Source organism: Vicugna pacos, chromosome 17, assembly GCF_048564905.1.
Source record: "Vicugna pacos chromosome 17, VicPac4, whole genome shotgun sequence".
NCBI lineage: Eukaryota > Metazoa > Chordata > Mammalia > Artiodactyla > Camelidae > Vicugna > Vicugna pacos.
Window position 1 is genome coordinate 50375080 of NC_133003.1, and position 21920 is coordinate 50396999.

The 21920-nt window shown below is 42.3% G+C and overlaps 1 protein-coding gene and 1 pseudogene across 3 annotated transcripts in view; one reads left to right on the forward strand and one right to left on the reverse strand.

Moving 5' to 3' along the window:
- Positions 1-21920, forward strand: part of HRH1 (histamine receptor H1) — a 167803-nt gene that overhangs the window by 31646 nt on the left and 114237 nt on the right. Inside the window, exons 2-5 of one of the 3 annotated variants that reach the window (XM_072941859.1) lie at positions 12731-12786; positions 13530-14181; positions 14300-14427; positions 18470-18704. The exons of 1 other annotated variant lie outside the window; for it this stretch is intronic. The gene's annotated coding sequence lies outside the window, so the exon portion shown is untranslated. Of the gene's footprint in view, positions 1-1151; positions 2768-12730; positions 12787-13529; positions 14182-14299; positions 14428-18469; positions 18705-21920 lie in introns of those variants that run through there. One more of the 3 variants, XR_012060793.1, reaches the window with a different exon arrangement.
- LOC102542232 (store-operated calcium entry-associated regulatory factor pseudogene) lies at positions 14092-17666 on the reverse strand (annotated as a pseudogene).

Here is a 21920-nt window from a genome sequence, read left to right on the forward strand (position 1 = left end):
TCCCATGGCAACCCCAACACAAAGGCCATCCAGGAAGACCAGGCTAGGGGAGCCTGAGCTGGGCCCCACACATCTCACCCTCAGGGGAACCCTGCAAGGTTGGCACAGCACCCCTATTTTCCAGAGAAAGAAAGGGAGGCTCAGGGGTTGCAGTCGCCCAGGTTCACACAGCTGGTCTGCGACTGAATCAGGCTCCAACATGCAGTCTGAACCTGGAGTCTGCATTCTTTACGGTTGCCACGTTGCCCCACCTAAAAAGAGAATCTTTTTAAAACAAAAACGTAGCAGTATAGAATTCAATTGCTTGCTGTAACTGATTAAAGCTCAATTATACTGCTGTGATTGGTACACAGGGCAAAGAAGAACAGTGAATCCTTAACCACTGTCATCCTACCTGGGTCAGGTCTGGGTCCTACCATTCTAGAACTTTTGGTCGGCCTTGCATCATCTTATTTTTTCACATCTCTTACCTTATTGGTGCCCCCCTCCACCACTCTGTGAGGTATATGTGGAGGGATCTAGTCCTAGCTCCATTTTACAGGTGAGGAGATTGAGGCCCAAAGAGGTTAAGCAAGTTTCCCAAGGTTAACACATCTAGGAAGTGGTGGCGACAGTATTTGAAGCCAGACTGGATCCCATGCCTATTCTGTTAACCACTATGCTTCACCAGGCTGTTAAGAAAACAAAATTCACCTGAGTAAATTTAAAGATCTTACTGGCTTTATTCAATGACTGATGAATCGGACAACTAGCAAACAGAAAGGAGCTCTGAGGAGCTGTACAAACTGAAAGAGTTTCATAGGCACAACAGGGTGGGACAAGGAATTTACAGAAGTGAAGAACTGTTTGTCTGTGGCAAGGTCACCTTTCTTTAGGGGACAGCAGGCTTCCATCAGGCAGATTACCTCACTTGTGCTAACCAGGTGATTCCGTATTGGCTGGTTTAAGTTTCCATTCCTGGGAGGAGGTTGAAAATGTAATTAAGGCATTAAGTCTCGGTTTGGTAGAGTGGGGCTTAGTGACTCCATCTTAGGTCCGCTGCCTCTTTTTTTTTAACAGGGCTCTGTGTTAGATGCTTTACAGTCATTACTTCAGTTAATCCTGGTGGTAATCTCACAATGTAGGGGGAATTATGTAACCCTGTTTTGCAGTTAAATCATCAGAAACTTGGGGAGAGGAAGACACTTGCCCAAGTCTCATAACAAGCAGCATCTGTCCACCAGGAAAGTCCCAGAGATACACGCCTTGATTCTCCTGGAGAGTAACAGTCGTGTTTTTCTATCGTGGTGCTGGGCTTCTGTCCTTGTCCTGGAGCTGTACAGATGTGAATTCTGGACAAGCTTGTGGAGGCTGCCTGGCTTACCCTGGATCTGGGATGGGGATGCTTCAGTAACTTTGCAGGTCAGTTAGTTGGTGTGGCCTGGAGTCTTCTCAGCCATCAACATAGAAAGAGAAAAGGAACTCCATGACCCATTACCTTTCTCCCATTGTCATTTCACTGGGTCTTTGAACCTTCCCAGTAGGAATGATCTCCCCATCTTGCAAATGAAGAAACAGAGGCTCAGAGAGGGAAAATGACTCACCCAAGGCATGGATCCCAACCTAGGGCTGCCCAGCAAGTGGAGTTCCTCCCTTTGCTCCAGACACCCTAAATCTTGAGGCCCCATTCATGAGGGTCTCCTAAGGCCTTGAGAAGTGGATGAAAACATCAGTTACCTACCTTTCTCTTCCTTTATTCTTGCTGCTTGGCCCCTGCCAGGCTTGCTACCAGATTGGGGCTCCACACCAAGGCCGTCTTCATCCAGCTCTGTGCCCTGCAGACAGCATGAGCCTTCCCCTTTTCCTGGCTTCTCTTTCTAGATGGGAGCCTGGGGAGAGCTAAGCAGAGACAAGGCCAGGTGCCAGAGGCCTGAAAGGCTTAAAGCTCTTGCCAAGGAAAATGTCAACCTTTATAGGGAGAAGATGGTCTTTCACACACTCCAGACTGAATCCCCACTACCTTGCCATTATATGCCTGAAAGAAGTGTCCTCTTAGGAAGTAAAGGACCAAGTTTTTCACACTGGTTTAAGAGATGTGGTGAGAAATGGAGAGAAATAAGAAAGAGCCTTGACTGGCCAGAGAAGAAAAAGACGTCTTTTGGATCTCAGGCCCTGACAAAGCTGTGGAACCTTGAGCTAGTCACTTTCCTTTTCTGGGCCTTGTGTACAAAATAAGAAAGTTGAACTAAATCATCTCTAAGTTTCCCTCCATTCAGCCCTGACATTTTGTTCATTGAAATTCAATGTGACCTGTGTCTGTTTTGCTCAAAATAATCCTTGTCTGTCAGTTGGAGACTGGATAAATAAATTGAGGTCACCAGTAAAAAAAAAAAGAATGGCTACAGGTTAATGCAACATCATGGATGAACATCAGAAATACTATATGGAGTGAAAGAAACTGGACACTAAAGACTACAGACTGTAAGAGTCCATTATACAAACTTAAAAACAGACAACACTTAACTGTGGTGATAAAAGTCAGAGAGCGGTTGCTTTGTATGTTGGGGTGGTGATTGTTGACTACAAAGGAGCACAGGGAGTTTTGTGGGGAGATGGAGGTGTTCTACATCTTGATCAGGACAGAGGTTATAGCAGTCTAAATAGAGGTGAAAAATTCATCAAGCTGTACACCTAAGATTTGTGCATTTTACTGTATTTAAGTAATAATAAAATACTATTATATAATTATATAAATCCTAATACACAAACATCATATATGTATATATAATCATGTATGTGTGTGTGTGGTTTCTAGAATTATTCTCAATGAAAACCCCTAGAAGTGTCCAAATGCCAGGTTTTCACAAAGCAATAAACAAAGTATACTCCTGGGTGTGCTCATGCTCTAAAAGGAAGAAGAATGAGCTGATCCTTTTTGATACGAAGTGTGACAAAGCTTTGGGAAATGGAAATGCCACTTTATCCAAGAGACAGGAGAAGAGAAAGCTTAGGTTGGAGGAAGTCTGCTGAAGGCTCAGGGGAACCCAGTCAGTGCTCCCTGGTGGGAACGAAGCCCAGAGACTTGTTTTCCAGACATGGCAGATCACCACCAAGCCCTGCCCTTCTCGGCACAGCCGGAGGCTTTAGGGGAAGGCGATGTGTATGGTCCAGACCCTGTCCAGCTTTAGGCCTCTGAGCACCTCCACGGGCATCTGCCTGTCACCCCCAGGTCCATGCTCAGGTCTCGGTGGTGTCCTGGTGGCTGTTTCTGCCCGCTGTGTGAGTCAGCTGGGACTGCGGTAACAAAGTGCCACAGACTAGAGCTTAAACAACGGAAATGTATTTCCTCACAGTCTGCAGGTTGGAAGTCCAAGATCAAGATGCTGCCAGGCTGGTTTCTTTTGAGGCCTCTCTCCTTCCTTGTGGATAACGGACCTCTCCCTGTGTCCTCACATGGCCTTCCCTTTATGTGTGTCTGTGTCCAAATTTCTTCTTAAAAGGACACTAGGAATCTTGGATTACGGCCCTCCCATATGCCCTCTTTAGAAGTCCTGTCTCCAAATGCAGGTACATTCTGGGCTTAGGACTTCAGCTTGTGGATTTTAAGGGGACATGATTCAGCCTGTAACACCTATCAAGGACACCGTCTGTCTAGTTGCCAGAGGGAGCTTTCCAAAACATGAACGTGATTGAGTTGCTTACCACTCAGAAGTATTCCATCCTCAGGATACATTTCAAATCTCTTGCCCTGACTCAAGGCCCCACCGTGGTCTGGCCCCTGCCTCCTGCCCCATCCTCATCTCTCCTCGCTCTTCCTCATTCTCTGTGCCCACCACTGCCTCCTTCCCGCTCCCCTTCTGCCCTGGGGCCTTTGCACAAGTAGGCCACTCTCTCTAACGTGCCTGTGGCAAAGTCACTTGTTGAGGAACTCATTTCTGACTGATTCTCACCCTTGCAAATGACTCGGGAAAATGACAAACCTTTATCAATTTCTCCTCTCTCACCAAAACCCGTGTATAATTCTCAGTGTGCATTCTGACACTTCCAGGAGCTTTTGTGTTTCAGAGTCTCAAACAGAACTTCCCAGGCCTATAGAAGGGCCCCCTCCTCCACGAGAATTTGGGTAGAGAGGGGAATCTGTGGAGGGAGGCTGGGGCAGGGACAGAGATCTGACTGAGGAGGAGGGGGCTGGGAACAAAAGGGAGGGTTTCTCAGAGTTGTTGGCTTTGCAAGGTGGGAAGAGGGGCAGTGTCCCTATAGTTGCAGAATGCCTGCGGAGGCTGGAGAGACAGTCCTGAGAGCTTGAGGCATGCAGGTTTCTGCAGCCAGGCATGTGGCTGGCAGTAAGGGGGAGCTTTTGGAGGCAACAGAGCTTGGTTGATGGAGCACAGAGAAGCAGACAAAATAGCTCCCTTGGGGAGCAGAAGAGTAAATGACCATAATAGCCTCTCTGTGGACTAGGGAGTAGGCCCCCTCCCCATTTTCCCCTTGTCCTGGAAGCCCCCAGTACAGTTAGATATCAAGTCTCATCTTGATTATGTAGGGCTTAGTATGAATGACTCTATTTTGGGCCTGTTGTCTCTTTTTTAACAATTCCCCCCTTTTGATCAGACTCTCAGCCTCACTAAGAGATGCAATCAAACTTTAAGGCATTAGCACTACTCCCAGCTACCTTCTCTGGGGTTTCACAGTTTTTACTGACCCTCTACATGGTATTTACAGGTCATGACGTCTTGTTGCTGAATCTCTGTGGTATTCATAGGTCACAACTTCAGGTTTGCATTTTTTTAAGTCAGTCATTCTCTTTATTCCTTTCTTGACGCTCTATCTTAGGGGGATCATTTGTTTAGTGGTTGGCAGCTACAAATACGAATTTAAAGTTTTTGAGAGGGTAGACTGCCCCAGGGGAACTACTATGATTATTATAAGCAGGATAATTCCCGATGTCTGGAGTGCACTCCAGAGCTGTGTTCCACGAGACCCAAACCAATCAGAATCAAAGAAATCAAAAAACCCCACTGAAGGAGTCTGTTTCTTAAGCCAAGTAGCTTGTTCAGTGATCTTACGTAGCTTGAGTTTCAGTTTCTCCAGAAGTATTCCTCCAGGTGCAGCAAGTGGTATTGGCCATAACAGGCACCTCCTTGCTCAGCTGAAAGGAAATCAATCAAGGGATGTCCTGTTATCGAGGACAAGGGTGGCCAGAGAATTTTAAGGATTTTTGTTGGGTAGCTATTGCTTTACCAACAAACTCTGCAAAATTTTCAACAGTTAACAAGAGGTTTCTGATCACAGCCTCATTTGCATTTACTCCTAACATGGGGAGGACTGATCTATTGAAGGAAGCTAATTTCGAATCCTGAATGCCTCCTGGTAATTCTTGTTTGAGTCTGTGGCTTGGGACTGGAAAGGTGACAGCCATGGAGGTCAGTAAAATTTAAGATTCTGTAGACCACAAAAGAGGTTTTCTTCTGCTGACACTCACCTTCTGTCCCTTCATTTAAACAGAGCCTGGATGCAAGGCTCCCTGGGTTTGGGGGTTTTTGGCCAGGGACAAGGAAATGGACTCCCAGGGTTAGGGGTTCTGACACAATAGAGAGGAGGCTGAGTTTTGTTTGAGAAACTGAGGTGTTGGAAGTCAGAGAGAAGTTTGTGACAGAACTAAGGATTGCCAGCAAATCCAACAGTTGATTTACTGCCTTTGCAGTGGCCTGAGTGAGATACCTGAACAAATTACCTTTCCAGGCCAGAGCAAGGCAAAAGGTGGACAAATGAATCATAAAGAACTTCATGGCGTTTAAGAATTAGAAAAAAGATGGTCAGAAAGGGGAGGAGGAATAGGAAGAAACATTCTTGATCCTCTTGATCTGATGTCCTGGGAGGAAACAGTCTCCCTCCACGTTGGCCACTTCTCCTCCTAGTCAGTTTAATTTTGAGGCCTCCGGCATTCACACAGGACCAGATGTCAGGCGGGGTCTTCTTCAGCTGTGAAATAGGTGCCTAAGGTTTGATACCTAACTTGGCTGTGGGGTCAGTGGTTATGAATCCTTGGTAGGATCCTTTCCAGGAATCTCACATTTGCGAAAGAATCAGAGTAAAACGATAACTGCCTGTAAATGACAAGACTTTAGTAATGGCCGTGGTTAAAGACCTGGTTAGTGTTCATTATAATGCAATTGATAAAGAAGTTTGGTTATTTCTGTGACGTACAATCTTTTAAGATAATAACTTGGTATAACTGATAACGTTATACCAAGACATATCAGAACTGTAGGAATTTCATATAATTTCTGGAACACTTACAACTTATACCTTCATGAATACCATATGAGGAAGGCTTAGCATTACTTCTTATTTAACAATGCTTCCCATCCAATTTAACGTATCAAGTAAGCCTAATTAACATCTCCCTTTTTATTAGGAGAGAAAACATCTTCTGAGATGTTGTAGGGGTCCTCTGGAAAATCCCAAAGTTACTTCCAGGTCAAAAAGACTTTATTTAGAATTTGATTTGGTGAAGTTTGTAAAAAAAAAAAAAAATCAAAATTTTGGACACTTGACTAAGTATCACAGATCATCATGAAACAATACTTAGTTACCTATTTAATCAAAGTGACAATAAAATATTTGAAAGGCAAATATGAAAGGTTACATAGTTGTAAGAAAAACAGTTTTTTTTTGTTTTGTTTTGTTTTTTTTTTTACTTTTCAGAAGACTCAGTTTTCTTAAATATTCAAAGACCCGATGAAGACAGCACAAAGCAGAGAAAATTATTTTGGTAAGACATTCAATCTAGACAGATTACTGAAATGGTAAAGAAAAAAACTTTCACAGTATCTTTCTTATAAAGAGCAGACCAATAGTCCAAAGAAATTTGAGGAAGAAAACAAAATTCTAATTTCACACTGTGTACTTATGATATAAAAACCTCTTTTCCTGCATCTATTGAGATGATCATGTGATTTTTGTCCTTTAGTTGATGTGATGTGTCACATTGAGTGATTTGTGTATGTTGAACCATCCTTGTGTCCCTGGCATGAATCCAACTTGATCATAGTGTATGATCTTTTTTATGTGTTGTTGGATTCTGTGTGCTAATATATTGTTGAGAATTTGTGCATCTATATTCATCAAAGATATTGGCCTGTAACTTTCTTTTTTGGTAGTCTCTTTGTCACTGGTTTTGGTACAGGGTGATGGTGGCTTCACAGTATGAGTTTGGGAGTGTTCCTTCCTCTTCAGTCTTTTGGAATAATTTGAAAAGGATCAATACAAGTTCTTCCTTACATGTTTGGTAGAATTCCCCAATGAAATTATCTTGTCCCAGACTCCTCACAAAAACTACTAGAGCTGATAAATGCATTCAGCAAGGTAGCAGGATACAAGATTAACATGCAGAAATCTGTTGCATTTCTTTACACTAAAAATGGAATATCAGAAAAAGAATGGTTTAAAAATCCCCTTTAAAATCATATCAAAAAATGAAATGAAATACATAGGAAAAAACCAACCAAGGAGGTGAAAGACTTATACACAGAGAACTATATAAAACATTGATTAAGGAAATTAAAGTTAATTTAAAGAAATGGAAAGATATCCCATGCTCTTGGATTGGAAGAATTAATATTGTGAAAATGGCCATCCTACCCAAAGCAATACAGGTTTAATATGATCCTTATCAAATTACCCAGGACATTTTTCACAGAACTAGAACAAATAATCCTAAAATTTATATGGAATCACAAAAGACCCAGAATTGCCAAAGCAATACCGAAAAAAAAGAAAGAAGCTGGAGGAATAACTCTCCCAGACTTAAGAAAATACTACAAATCTACAGTAATCAAAACAGCATAATATTGTGCATAAACAGAAATATGGATCAATGCAACAGAATAGAGAGCCCAGAAACACACACAGACCTGCAGTCAATTAATCATTGACAAAGGAGGCAAGAACATATAATGGAGAAAAGACAGTCTCTTCACAAGGTGTTAAGAAAGCTGGACAGTCGTGTGTAAATCAATGAAATTGAACACTCCTTCACAACATACACAAAAATAAACTCAAAATGGCCTAAAGACTTACACATAAGACAAAACACCATAAACCTCCTAGAAGAGAACATAGGCAAAACATTCTCTGATATAAATCATAGCAGTGTTCTCCTGGGGCAGTCTACTGAAGTAATAGAAATAAAAGCAAAAATAAACAAATGGTACCTAATTAAATTTACAAGCTTTTGCATAGTAATGGAAACCATAAATAAAATGAGAAGACAACTTATGGGATGGGAGAAAATATTTGCAAATGATGCAACTTGATAAGAGCTTAATTTCCAGAATATACAAACAGCTCATTCAACTTAACAACAACAACGAAAACCCAATCCAAAAATAGGCAGAGGACATAAACAAACATTTCTCCAGTGAAGACATACGAATGGCCAATAGGCACATGAAAAAATGCTCAGTATCGCTAATTATCAGAGAAATGGTAATCAAAACTGCAATGAGGTATCAACTCACACTGGTCAGAATGGCTATCATTAAAAAGTCCACAAATGATAAATGCTGGAGATGGTGTGGAGAAAAGGGATCCCTCCTACACTGTTGGTGGGAATGCAGCCATTATGGAAAATAGTATAAAGATTCCTTAAAAAAAAAAAACTAAAAATAGACTTACCCTATGATCTAGCAATCCTACTCCTAGGCATGTATCTGGTGGAACTCTAATTCAAAAAGATACATGCACCCCAATGTTCATAAAAGCACTGTTTACAATAACCAAGACATGGAAGCAACCTAAATGTCCATTGACAGATGGCTGAATAAAGACGTTGCGGTGTATTTATACAATGGAATACTACTCAGCCATAGAAAATAAAATAATGCCATTTGCAACAACATAGATAGACCTGCAGATCATCATTCTAAGTGATGTAAGCCAGAAAGAGAAAGAAAAAGTACCCTATGATATTGCTTGTATGTGGAATCTTAAAAAATGACACAAATGAACCTATTTACAAAGGAGAAACAGACTCACAGACATTGAAAATGAACTTACGGTTACCAGGGGGAAAGGGGAGGGTGAAGGGATAATAAACTGGGAATTTGGGATTTGTAGATATTAACTACTACATAGAAAATAGCTAAACAACAAGGTCCTACTGTATAGCACAGGAAACTAAATTCAATACCTTGTAATAGCCTATAATGAAAAGGAATGTGTGTGTGTGTGTGTATCTGAATCACTGTGCTATCACCAGAAATTAACACAACAATGTAAACCAACTATACTTCAATAAAAAAGAAAAAAGAACAAAAAAGCAAAACCTGTTTTTAACTGAAGTAAATTAATTCGAATCAGTCAACTTGACCACACATAAAATTCCTTTTCTAAGATTTCTTTTCCAGAAACCTTTCACAAGGTTTTGTTTTGTTTTGTTTTTAAATATCCCTTCAGACTTTGTCCTTTGTTTTTCCTCTTTCTCATCCTGGATCAATCGTTTTACTTTCCTTACCTAATTTTCGTGTATACTTGTTTCCTTTCATCCTTATTATTTCTAAGTATTTTTCATTACATATATTGATTAGAATTCTTAACCCTTAGAGTTTAAAAATTTTTTTTCTTTTAATTCTTTTTTTTGGGGGGGTAATTATATATATATATATATATATATATATATATATATATATTTTTTTTTTTTTTAAGATGGTGGTACTGGGGATTGAACCCAGGACCTCGTACATGCTAAATAAGCATGCACTCTACCACTAAGCTATATCCTCCCCATCCCAGAACTTTTAATTTCTAGTGAAAACTAAGAAGTAAGCAATTGTGGACTGTCTCTTACACTAGTATTCCTTAGACTGGCAAATTTGTGAATACGTGAATGACCTCTGGAGGCTTATGCTTTCTCACAGTACAGTTTTTTTATGTGGAAAAAGACATGTTTACTGATGCACCCAAATGTCTTTAGTGTCTCTAATAAGTAAAAGTGGATAAACCTATATTCAGTCATTAATGTTTTAGTATTCGGAAATGATCTAGATATTCAATGGATTTCCAGCATTTAGCTTAGCAAAACTTTAACTTTTCAAGTTACAAAAAACTTTTGGCTAACTATCTTTTAATAGACATCCTTTTACTTATAATCATTGCTGGAGGTTCACATGAAACTCTTATCTCACTTATAGCTGTCTGTATAACTTGTTCTTAACGATTATCTTCAGACTATCCACGAAAACTTCATGAGACATTGCACAGAGTCAGCCAAGCTATTTTTCTTGCTGAAAAGTTCTATGACAGAGATAACATGAGCTTACTTGACCTTTCGTAAACCTAAATAGAATAAAAGTATTATATTAAATGCTGGTAACTCTGAAAACATGCCTGTTTTAATTAAACCAACAAACTTAAACTAGCTTTTATTTACTAAAGATTTAGCCTAATCATGTTAACTTTAAAAATATTTGGTTTGATTTCTATATTTTAGAGAGTCGGGAAGCGCTTATTTTCTTTAAGTCAATTAAATAAGATTCTTTTACAAATTAATCAGAGCAATACCACTCGAAGTTAGAAAAATATCACACATCTATGAAATACATTCATAGATACTCATAAACATTTAGACAAATGCAAACAGAGATCTTACAGCTTTCATTTAAAAATTTTAGCCATGAAACAAGTATAATAATGCAAAACTCACTAGCTTATAAAAGAACAGTTGGATTCAAACTGTTTTTTTGGCAGTTGGAATGATTTAAGTTTACCTGCTCAGATGGTTAAAAGTTTTTTCTACTGATATTTTTGGAGAAGACATTTAAGAATTGTATTCATCCTTGGCAACTAATCTAAGGAAGCTGTGGACTAGATTTGGGGCAAGGAAACTTCTGTGTCAATTTATATTTTTAAAAGGCTCTTTCTTCCTTTTTTTTCCCTAGTCTTAGGGATCAGAGATGGTAAGCATAGGTGGACTGTTCCCAGAGTTGCATTCTGGGTTTGCAAAGATTTGAAAGGACAATTATTTTTAATTCCTCAAACAATGGGTTGTAGCCTAAATGATCTCTAGGGGCTGGTCTGTTCTTCCAACTCCATTATCTTCAATTTGCTTGTTTATATAAAGGAGAAGATTTCCAACTAAGACAGAAATGAAATTATTTCTGTGCTCTGGATATAGGGCTGTTTGTCTCTGGAATGTTTTAGTATATCTTACCATAAGGGTTTCAGAAGGTTTTACTTTCCTTCTAGATGTATTTAACTTATGGGAAGAGGCCTAAACAAAGTTCCTATCAGGCTCTGAATATCAGCTTCCAATTTGGCCAACTTCTGACAATAGAGCTACATTAAAAATCCTTTCAAATACCTTGTCAGGTTTCAGTTAGGACAAACAGTAAATATTTCTGGCAGTATCGAGCAATCCCATGGACACAAGAGGTGTCCCTAAAGAAGGTACAAAAGGTACTACCCTCCCAGGATCTAGAGCCACTCCCAAAGATAGCCAAAAGGAAGAAGGACTTAGACAGTTCCCCTGAGGGCAGCCAGTAGACCCTGGCCACAGATGGAGTTCAATCCCCGTTTCTGTTCAGCCATGTTTTGGGTCCCCAACCTGGCAGATACCAAGCCAAGCTCTCAGGACAGAAAACAAGACAGACAAGAAGGTTACAGCTGTCCCTGGGAGATAAAGGATCAATAACCAATGGGTCTGGATTTGGAAAGGGATGATGTGAAATGTATTTTCCTCTCTCAACCTGGCACTACAGGTAGAGATTCAAGAGAGCCGATTTTGGTAATAATTCTCACCCTTCACTGGTTTCTGCCAGTTTTCCCAGGATCAGAATTTGACATGGTTTTCCATTAATTTTAATTTTTGTTCCCCTTGGTGCTTTAAGGGACTAGCATAGCATATTACTAGAAAATCCCTTAGACATCCATCAGCCCCGAGGGGGCCATATGGGAGTCCTTTTCCCTAGTAATATGGGGGCATTCAAGTTAAGGTGGAAGAGTTTGCATAAAACCTTTGAGGAAAATCTTTTTTCCAGTGTCCCAGTTGGTTACAAATGAGACATTGACCCATGGGCCAGCATTTTGATGATGGACTCCTAGCAGGGTGCAACGAGGGAGGCCCTGATATTATTTTGGGTTTCTGGCCTTGGAGCTATTGCAGCTGTAAGGTTAATAGCTTGGTGGACTTTTGTTTACAATCTTGTTCCAAAGTTTTAAGTGCTCAGCTATAGTGCAAGTCCAGGCAGACCAGTGGCCTCGCATCCTATTTCCTGCCCTTTATCAGTCCACCCATCTCAAGAGACAATCCATTAACAGATAGGGCAGCTAAAGCAAGTTCGGTGACATCATTCATTGTGTGGAACCCAAAATGCTGTAGGAAGAGAGCTTCCAGGTGCGCTTTAAAGTTTGTTACAGATTCATCCTTCTTTTGTTTGCATGTTTGAATAATAGACCAATCTGCAGGCAAGGAAGACTCTAGGAATGGTTTTTAAAAGATCACTTGCTATTTGGCAAGCTTTTTCTGGTCCATAGGAGACCACGTTGAAGACTGAGGATCTCAAATATCATCCATGAGGTTAATGCCGCTCTGTTCCCTGCATCCACTTTTGGGATTCACCAGGTCCTACCAGCATGTGCAGAAGCTGATAAAGACCTGGCAGCCTGGGGTCATAGGCTTCAATATGGACTTTAAGTTTTTCAGAAAACTTTTGGGATTTTCCATGGGTTTAGAAAATTCTTTAATCCTTAGTTCAGCCCTTGACCAAGAAGTGGAAGATTCCTGAAGAGGATCACCTGCAGCTTCAGGTGATCTTATTTTATTTTACTTTTTATTTTCATTTTCTGTCATTTTAGTCTAAGATTGAAACCGATAGCTATAACAACAGTTGAGATGCCACAAAGAGCTGCATGCTTTTGCTATTAGAAAACATTTGCTAAAGCATTTGAACTTTACCTCTTAAAAATTAATATGGTCCATCAACAGAGGAATGGACAAAGATGTGGTGTGTACACACATACGCACGCACGCATGTGTGCGCACACAGTGGAATACTACTTAACCATAAAAAGAATGAAATTCTGCCATTTGCAACGTGGATGGACCTAGAGAGTATTGTGCTTAGTGAAGTAAGTCAGACAGAGAAAGACAAATGCTGTATGTTGTCACTTATATGTGGAATCTAAAAAATAAAATGAATGACTAACAAAACAGAAACAGACTCACAGATGCAGGGAACAAACCAGTGGTGATGGGGAGGAATGAGATGGGGTAGGAGATTAAGAGGCACAAAATCCTCTGTATAAAATAAATAAGCTACAAGAATATGTTGTACAACACAGGGAATATAGCCAATAATTTATAATAACTTGGAGTATAATCTATAAAAATATTGAATTACTGTGTTGTATACCTGAAACTAATATAGTATTGTAAATCAACTATACTTCTGTTTTTAAAATGAATATGGAGGTTTCAAGCATTTTTGTCAGTGTAAAATCATTCACAACAACCTTCTATTTAACTTATTTTCTATCTTTTCCTAAAAAAGGTAATTCTCACTTACCAGAACCGCATCCACCACTGAAGAATTCAAAGCTTTTGAGCTCAAAAGTGATCAAAACACACAGATAAGTGTAATTAGTAGCCCAAAGCTTGGTTGAAATGTTTAAAGAACAGTAAATACCCAATAATAAATACCAAATAGATTATCATTGTTTCCATGAGTTAATGACTCATCACCTAAAACCACCTAAGATTGAAAATTTCTGTACTGTGTTTGTTGGTATAAAGCCTCATTCTTAATGCTTCTCATGGCATCACAGGTTTTATAAATTAAATAATTCATTTTTAGCATTCCACAGTAATCATCAGTTTCAAAAACTAATATACATCTGCATGTTACACAAACATACAATGCTTTACATAAGCATTTTGTCATATATCAACTCTTAGCCTCAAATAATACAACAAGCTATATAGGACAAACCACCACAGAACTGTTGCATGTTCTTTTTCCCCAGTTGTGAGCAGGTAGTACTTTTAAAAAAATAAAGTGATGAAAAATCAGAAATTTTGCATCTAGTATTTGACTTCAGCTTTTTATTGTCTTATCACCTTCTGGTGCCACCATATCCTGATGCTGTTCTGGATCCTGTCTCTGAGCTTGACTGCCAAAGAGCTGCCTGTGCCTCCCCGAAGCAGTAAGCAGGGCTCTTCCGTGTGCTGGAGTGTGAGGGAGGGTGAGATGGGTGGTACCATGAGTCTGAGAAGGGCGTTGCTGCTCTATTGCTGCCAAACAAATATCCTGATGTTCCCAAGCCAGTCCAGAGCCCTGGTCCTGAATGTTAATTTCCTCGTCCTACGAAAGCACTGCCAAAGCCAGAAGTTGCACCGTGCAGACCTGTGAACTCAAACTTACAGCCTCCAGGAAGGGTCCTGTTGAGTTGGTGAGTCTCTGATTATGATGGGAATATGGAGGATACCCAGGATATAGTGGAAGAGCATCTTGACCATCACTAAGGGACAATTCATAAACTCCAAAGGCAACAGCAAGTAGCACCACCGTGGTGATCACTCCACTGATGCCACAAGAATCTGGGGAGTACAGCTTACCATCATGATCAGAGAAAGAGCTAAAGCCATGACTTTTTCTGACTCTCAATTTCTTCAGGCCAAGTTTGATGTAATTGAAGTTATACTCCATGGTAGAGGAACATCTTAATATTATACTAGTCTTCAGAGGATTCATATCTTTCACAGCTCACCACAGTTTCCCCAAATTGGTAAATGATATCTAAATTGGCCTTATATCCTCACTGTACAGATAACCATTGCAGCCTTCGTGCTGACACTGTATGACTCTGGGGGTATAAGATTGTCATCCAGCTATTCCTCTAACACATTTCAGTGTGGGGTTGGATCTAACCCACAGGAAGTGGTGTAGTGGTCCTAGTGGAGGGTAGGAGCATCCCACAACAGAGTTCTGTCTGGGCCGTTGCAGCCAAGGGCAGGACCTGTGATCAGCAGAAGTGAAAGGAGCCTGAGGGCAACATCCAGCCACTTTTGGCCTGTTGACGTTGGCCACACACTCAGTGAAGATGACAGGCGTTGGTGGGCCGGCACCAGGCTGCAGAAGTCCACCTGCCGCCATGCACACGAGCCTGGGAGAATGGAATTAAACGGTCTCTTCAGAGTGGAGAGGCGATTCAGACAGAGGATTACTAGAATGAGTACGGGGAGTGATAACGACTTACGTCAGTCTCATAGTCTTCTGTTTTATGTGCATCTTATACCTTGAATTTTTCATTAGCTTTTGGCAGTAACTCTTAATGAAGCTATTTTGGAGTGTTGCAGCCCTTCGGAGGCTTCTGTATGACAGCTTAATTAGGTAACCTATTCTGTGTGTTTGATTTGGGAGCCCTCGCTCCCAAAGTGCATTTATTTGATCTCATCTTGGAACATTTCTCGTAATGGCCATTGTAGTGCTAAGTTGTCTTGGTAAGACTTTGCCGTCTTTGTAGATAGCCACAGCTCCTGGGACCACAGTTCTTAGACATAAACAAGCAAGTGTGCCAGAAGGTGTACTGAGCTCTTGGGAACTTGAGGATCCCATTTCTTCAGCTAAGCCTTGGGTCTCTCAGAGCCAGATTAATACTGGAGGGACACGTGCCGCTGGCTTTTGGATTGTGTGGTGGTTTACAGTTTACCTCATTGTATGGACGTTTTCTTGAGGATGATGAGTGACCAAGTGTCAGTCTAACCCATTCTGTGATCAACTTATTCTAACACAGGCATCTTCGAGTTAGGTGGTGAGTGCTCTAAAAGCCTTTAAGTACTCAATCTGTGTCCACCAGTTTTGCGGCTTTTGGCTTCTGAGATTCCCATTAGCAAAAGCGTTTCCCTCCTGTGCGTGTTAACACACCAGCAGTAACCAAAGACTTGTTACTGTGGACTGGTCAAGAGAGGGCCTTGTGGGCACCACCGACAGTTCCAGTGTGGAGCTGTGGACTGGGGAAAGGACTGAACCAGTGTATCCCCAACAAATGGAGACTACTGGGGGCTGGGATTCCAGTCCAGTGGGGACCTGCAGACTGAACCACCAGCATTTCCCAGTGTGGAATCTGGGGATCTCCCCTGGACTGGAAAGCCAATTAGATCAGGAGCTCAATGCAAAGAGAAGGGAGTCTAGAACTGAGAACTTACCCCTAACCCTCAGAAATGGTGAGAAAGACAGAACTAACAGGGTTTGGGGGGCCCATGCCTGTGTTTCTTGTTGCCGCCAAAGCTGTCAGAAGTTTCCTTCAGATGCCATTGCTGCCACCCAATCTTTTAAAAAACAAACAAACAAAATTCAACTGAATAAATTTTAAAGATCTTAATTGGCTTTATTCAGTGATTCCTGAATCAGGCAGCAGCCCATCCAGCACATGGAAAGGAGCTCTGAGGAGCTGTACGAAATGAAAGACTTTTACAGGAAGAGGGGAGGAGGACAGGGAGTTAAACTAGCAAAAAGCAATTCATTATGCAAGGTCAGCTTCCCTTAGGGGACAGCAGGCTTCTCAGGCAGCTTCACTAGTGCTGACCTGGTCATTGCTGCCTGGTTTAAGAGTCTATTCCTGGAAGAAGCCGAACTGTAATTGTTAGGTATTAAGTCTCAGTTTGATGACATGATGCTTAGTATAAGTGATTCCACTTGGGGCCTGTTCTTTCTTAACACAAATTACCACAAACTCAGTGACTATAATCAGCACAGTTTGATTATCTGACAGTTCTGGAGGTTGAGTGTGACTCCAGTGTCCCTGGACTAAAACCAATGTGTTGGCAGGACTGTGTTCCTTTCTGGAGGATCTACGGGGAATTCAGCTCCTTACCTTCTCCAGCTTCTAGACACTGCCCATGTGGCTTGGTTCAAGGCCCCCTTCCCCCTTCTTCAGAGTCAGCAACATTGTATCTCCGTGACCTGATTCTCAGGTTCTGTTAAGAACTGGAAGGATTAGGTTGGACTCATAGAAAGTCTAGGTGTGTCTCTTAATGTCGGAATCCTTAATTAAATCAAACCCCCAAACGCTCTTTTGCTGTGTCATCTAACTTATTCTCAGGGTCCAAGAATTAGGATGTGGACATTTTGGGGAACATCGCTCTTACCACCACAGTGCTTCTTTGTGACTTTAACAGAACTGCTCAGACTTCCCCTGCAGGGTCTGCACCTCCGCTAACAAGTGATAGAACACAGTTTACTGTACCCATCTGACAGGCCCTGGAGAGGGGCATTTATGAGTGCCTACTATATGCCAGGCCCTGTGCTCAGAACCTCACATGGCTTGGTTCTCCAAACAACCAGAGAGGGATGTGTGTATTTGTTTTTGTTTAAATTTATCTAGGAGTGTTTTTATTTTTAAAATTTTATGTATTTGTTTATTTATTTAAATGGAAGTACTGGGGATTGAACCCTGGACCTCATGCATGCTAAGCATATGCTCTATTACTGAGCTATACCCACCCTGCCGAGAGGGATGTGTTATTGTACATATAGTATGATTGAAGGACTTTGCAATTGCAAGGGACAGAAAATCTAGCACAAAATGGCTTTAGCAAAAAACCATGATTAAAACCCCTAAGGCTGCTCTTCAGGCCCACCTGGATCTAGGCGCTCAAAGGATGTTCTCAAGGACTGTTCTTTCTTCATCTTGTGGCTTTGTGTTAGCTTCTTGGTCCATCACATTCTCCTTTCCTGGAGGCAAAATGACCATGAGCAGCCCTGAGCAGAAACCCTAATCTCTCTGAAATCCCTGTGGAAAGAGACCTTCTGTTTCTCAACTTCCAACAGAAGTCCTGGAATTGAGTCTCCCTGAACCCTGGGATAGTCCAGCATCCATATCTGAACAATCAAGGAGGGCATGAGGATGGAATATGCTCATAGGCTAGGGCTGAAGTACATGCCCAAATTGAAGGCTGGAGGCCAAGGCCAACCTTTCTGAAACATAGGGCCTGGGTGTGCAGGGGGTCATTCCCTAAAAAAAGCAGATGTTATTACAGAAGTGACAATTTGTGTGTGTAAAGGAGTTAAAAACCCACTAGCGGGGTAAATGCTCACTGCCATTATCATACCCATTTTATAGGAGTAGAAACTGAGGCACAAAGTGGTTCAATAAAATTCCGTACATCACATAGCTGGTAAGTGGCTATGCCAGGACTCAAACCCAGATCCCTTCTCCTGCATGTGGTTGTGCCAGAGCTCTGGGCTGGGTCCCTCCAAACTTGGGTCTCTCTCCCACTTTCTCTGAACCCCCAGATTCTGTCAAAAGATACATTTTAGTTGTTAGCTACCCCAAGGTCAGGCTGGGATATTGCTGTCTGTGCCCTGACATTTAAGACCTAGAAATCTCTTCTCGCCTGAAGAGGCATCTCTAATATAGAGAGGAAACAGGTGCTCAGGCACTGACCACCAGTCCTTTTCAAGTCCTCATCTGTGATGGCAAATTCCTCTAGGGCTCCATATCGACTCATCAGGATTCCAAACAAAAGATGCAGCCTACTGGCAAAGTCTCCACCTTGGCCAAACCATTCTTCCAAGGAAAGAGCGGCCAGATGAAGGGACAAAGAGGAGGCTTGTAAAAGAGATGAATCTCCTGGAAGATGTCATGGCTGAGAGGAAAAAATTGAGCTTCTGTGGGACAGTTCCTGAAACTGGGGCCAGAAACTGACGGGCACACCTTGCCAGAGGGTAAAGAAGTTCGTTAGGGTAAATAAGCAGGATAAGCAGGACCTTCTAGTACAGGTGGGGAACCTAAGAAAGCTGCTCCCCCAGGGATGACAGGACCAAAATCACAACATCATTACAGAGGAGACAAGGGGCAAAGAGCGAATATTTATCAAGGGCTTACTGTGTGCTGAGCACATCATGCCATGAGGCTCTTAATCCTCCCAATCACCATTCTGGGCAAGCACATCAATTTGTCCACTTTTTGCAAAGGGGGAATCTGAGGCTTAGAGAGGTAAAGCAACTCGATCAAGAGCCATCACATGGCAGAGCAGGATTGAAACCTGGGTCTGTCTGACTCTAAGGTCATTGATCTTTCCTCCCATGATGCACATTATTAGAGGACAGGTTGACATCCCAGAAACATTTCTAAGTTGCTGTTTCTGGAAAGTCCCATCGAAAGTAGAGTCTTTGGTTGGATGGACCAGATGATGATGCCCTGTGGCCAGTTCACAAGTTCTTAGAAGTACATAATAGAGGAGTGGGTACAGGTGACCAGAGGCTCCCCTTTGCAGGTAGGTGTGCATTAAGATCTTCCAGGTCCATAGAAGGAAGGCAGAATGATGTGGCCATCTGGGAAGACAGGATAATAGGAAGCCACTGCCCTTAGTCCCTAAAGGGCCCCCCACCAGTACTCCAGCCACCTTCCTTGGGAACCCCAAACTTTCCTATGATCCAGGAACAAAAGGAGGCCTCCAGGCCCCACCTGCTCTGCCAACGTCCGGCTGTTAAGTGTTTCTTTATGTTGCTCTTGTTTAGATGCATAGACTTTGGGTTCTCACCCTGTCCTGTCCCTAAAAAATGCTGAATCTGCAGTGGGCCGGGGACACACATTTACCTACTGCTGCGCAACGTTTCTCATGCAGCTAAGAAATAGTTACTGCTTCTTCACTGCCTATTGTGTAAACTCACAATAGCCCTGCGCGATGGGTATTTTACCCCCACTTGATGTTGGGCCCCAACCGGCTCTCCATCCCCAGGCCAACGTGCCCACCCTTTAGCTGCATGTTGGCTACTAAGAGCTCGGGTTGCCCCCACTTCTCTGGAGAATTGCTCTCTGCTGACAGGAGCCTCATGGGTGGTTATGTCCTTCCAAGAGCATCCCACAGTCAGTGCTGATGTGAGGGTGCATCTGGAGTGGGTGACTTTGTGGTGTGATCAATCCTACAGCCCCGGCGCATCAGGCTAAAGCTGGACCTTACCTGTCGCCACTCCACACACCCCCCAGCTTCCCCTCCTTCCCTATCCTGTTTTCCTCACCCCTTACAGTTTTTTTCCGAAGTGCTCTTTCTCAACAGATCACCCAATGCCCTAAGACACTGCTGCCCCACTGTACAGAACAGGACATTGAGGCTTAAATAGGATGCTCCCCAGCTTGGTCTGTGCCCAGAGTTCAAGCCCTTCATCCTGCCTGGACAGAATGGACAGCAGACAGATCAGGAGCAGAAACCTGAAGTCTCTACAGGGATGGGAAGCTTTTCCTCCCCCTGCTACAGCCCTGGCCTCCTTGGGCAGAGCGAGGCTCCTGTGCCCCTCCCCCGCACTGAGTCATCACCCATGCAAAGCAGCGAGAAATCGTGGAGTCAGACTGGGCGGGCGGCTGGCAGTGGAAATGAGATTTCTCAGAAGCCTCAGTCCAGCTTGGCTCAGGAAAGCAGGGGCTGTGAGGGAGGCTCCTCCCCATGCCTGGTTGCCCCAGGACTGGAGGCGGGGAGACCCAGGGTCTGCCCTGCCTCCAGCTGAGCCTCTCCTCAGAGACAGACTCTCCAAGGTGTTTCAGGAAGGATGGGGTAGGTGGCAAAGTCCAGATACCAGGAGCTAAGCTGACTCAGCCACCAAAGCTGCACCGCGGGGGAACTGGAGACAATGTTCCTGGAACACGCGGCAAAGGCTGAGCCACACAGCCTTGCTTAAACCCCTTCGTGTCCCCTGGGGCCCAGAACATCAGAGGCAAACTCTTTAGTCTTGACCTCCTGCCTCTTCAGATTTGGTCCCAGGCACCTTCCCTCCAGTCACTACTTCTGCCTTTCACCTTTTTCATTTGATTCAAGTAAAATTTATATGCACTGAAATGCACAAGTCTTGGATATACCAATAAGTGAATTTGGATAAATGTGTACAGCTGTGTAATGAACACAGTTCTCAGCATAGAGAACATTTCCATCACTCCAGAAGGTTTTTTTCGTGTTCCTTTCTAATTAACTTCTGTAGGCAATCACTGTTGTGATTTTTATCACCATGAATTAGATGTACCTGTTCTTGAACATCATATGAATAGAATCACACAGTATGCACTTTTTGGAGTCTGGCTTCTTTCACTTCTTGTCTGTGAAATTCGTCCACGTTGGACAGGTAGCCATGTGACTAATTGGTATTCCATTGTGTCACAACTGCTCCTCAGTTGTCCTATTGAGGGACATTTGGGTTGTTTCTGCTCTTTGGCTGTTATGAATAAGGCTGCTGTGAACATTCTTGAATAAGTCTGTGGACATATGTTTTCATTTATTGTGGATTAATAACTAGGAGTGAATTGGTAGGCCATGGATTAGGTATTGCTCACTTTACGAGAAACTAACAAACTGTTCTCCAAGTGGGTGTATCATTCTGTACTCCCCCCAGCAATGTCTGACATTTGAGCTGCTTTATGGCCTCAGAAACATTCGGCTTTCCAGGGCTTTTAATTTTAGTCATGGCATTTCCCTGGTGAAGTCAGGCACTTCAGCAACACTCATTGGCCATTGGTATATATCATTCTGTTTAGTGTCTATTCAAGTGTTTTGCCTATTTTTTAAAAAGTGTTTTTATTATTTATTTTTATCTTTTGTTAACTATTTTTCCGTTTACAAATAGGAGAGAACTATTCTACGAATCACACTTTCTTAGGAATAATTGGAGATGAACGCACGTGTGCTGTTGAGATGCACATAAGTAGTTGAAGGGCTCTCCTTACTGTTGCTAAAGTCCATTGCTAGGGGTTGTCCATTTATTGGGAGATGGAACCTCTCAGGAGATTCTCTGGCACGAGGATGGAGGTCATGATGCATCCTTGGTTGGTACTATTACATCTTAAATCTCTATAGAGAATACTGGATTCCACATTGTCCATGTACTTCTTTCTAGCTCGTTGATTGAATTATTAATATTAGGTCAATCAAATTTGTAAAAATTGAATCAGTCACA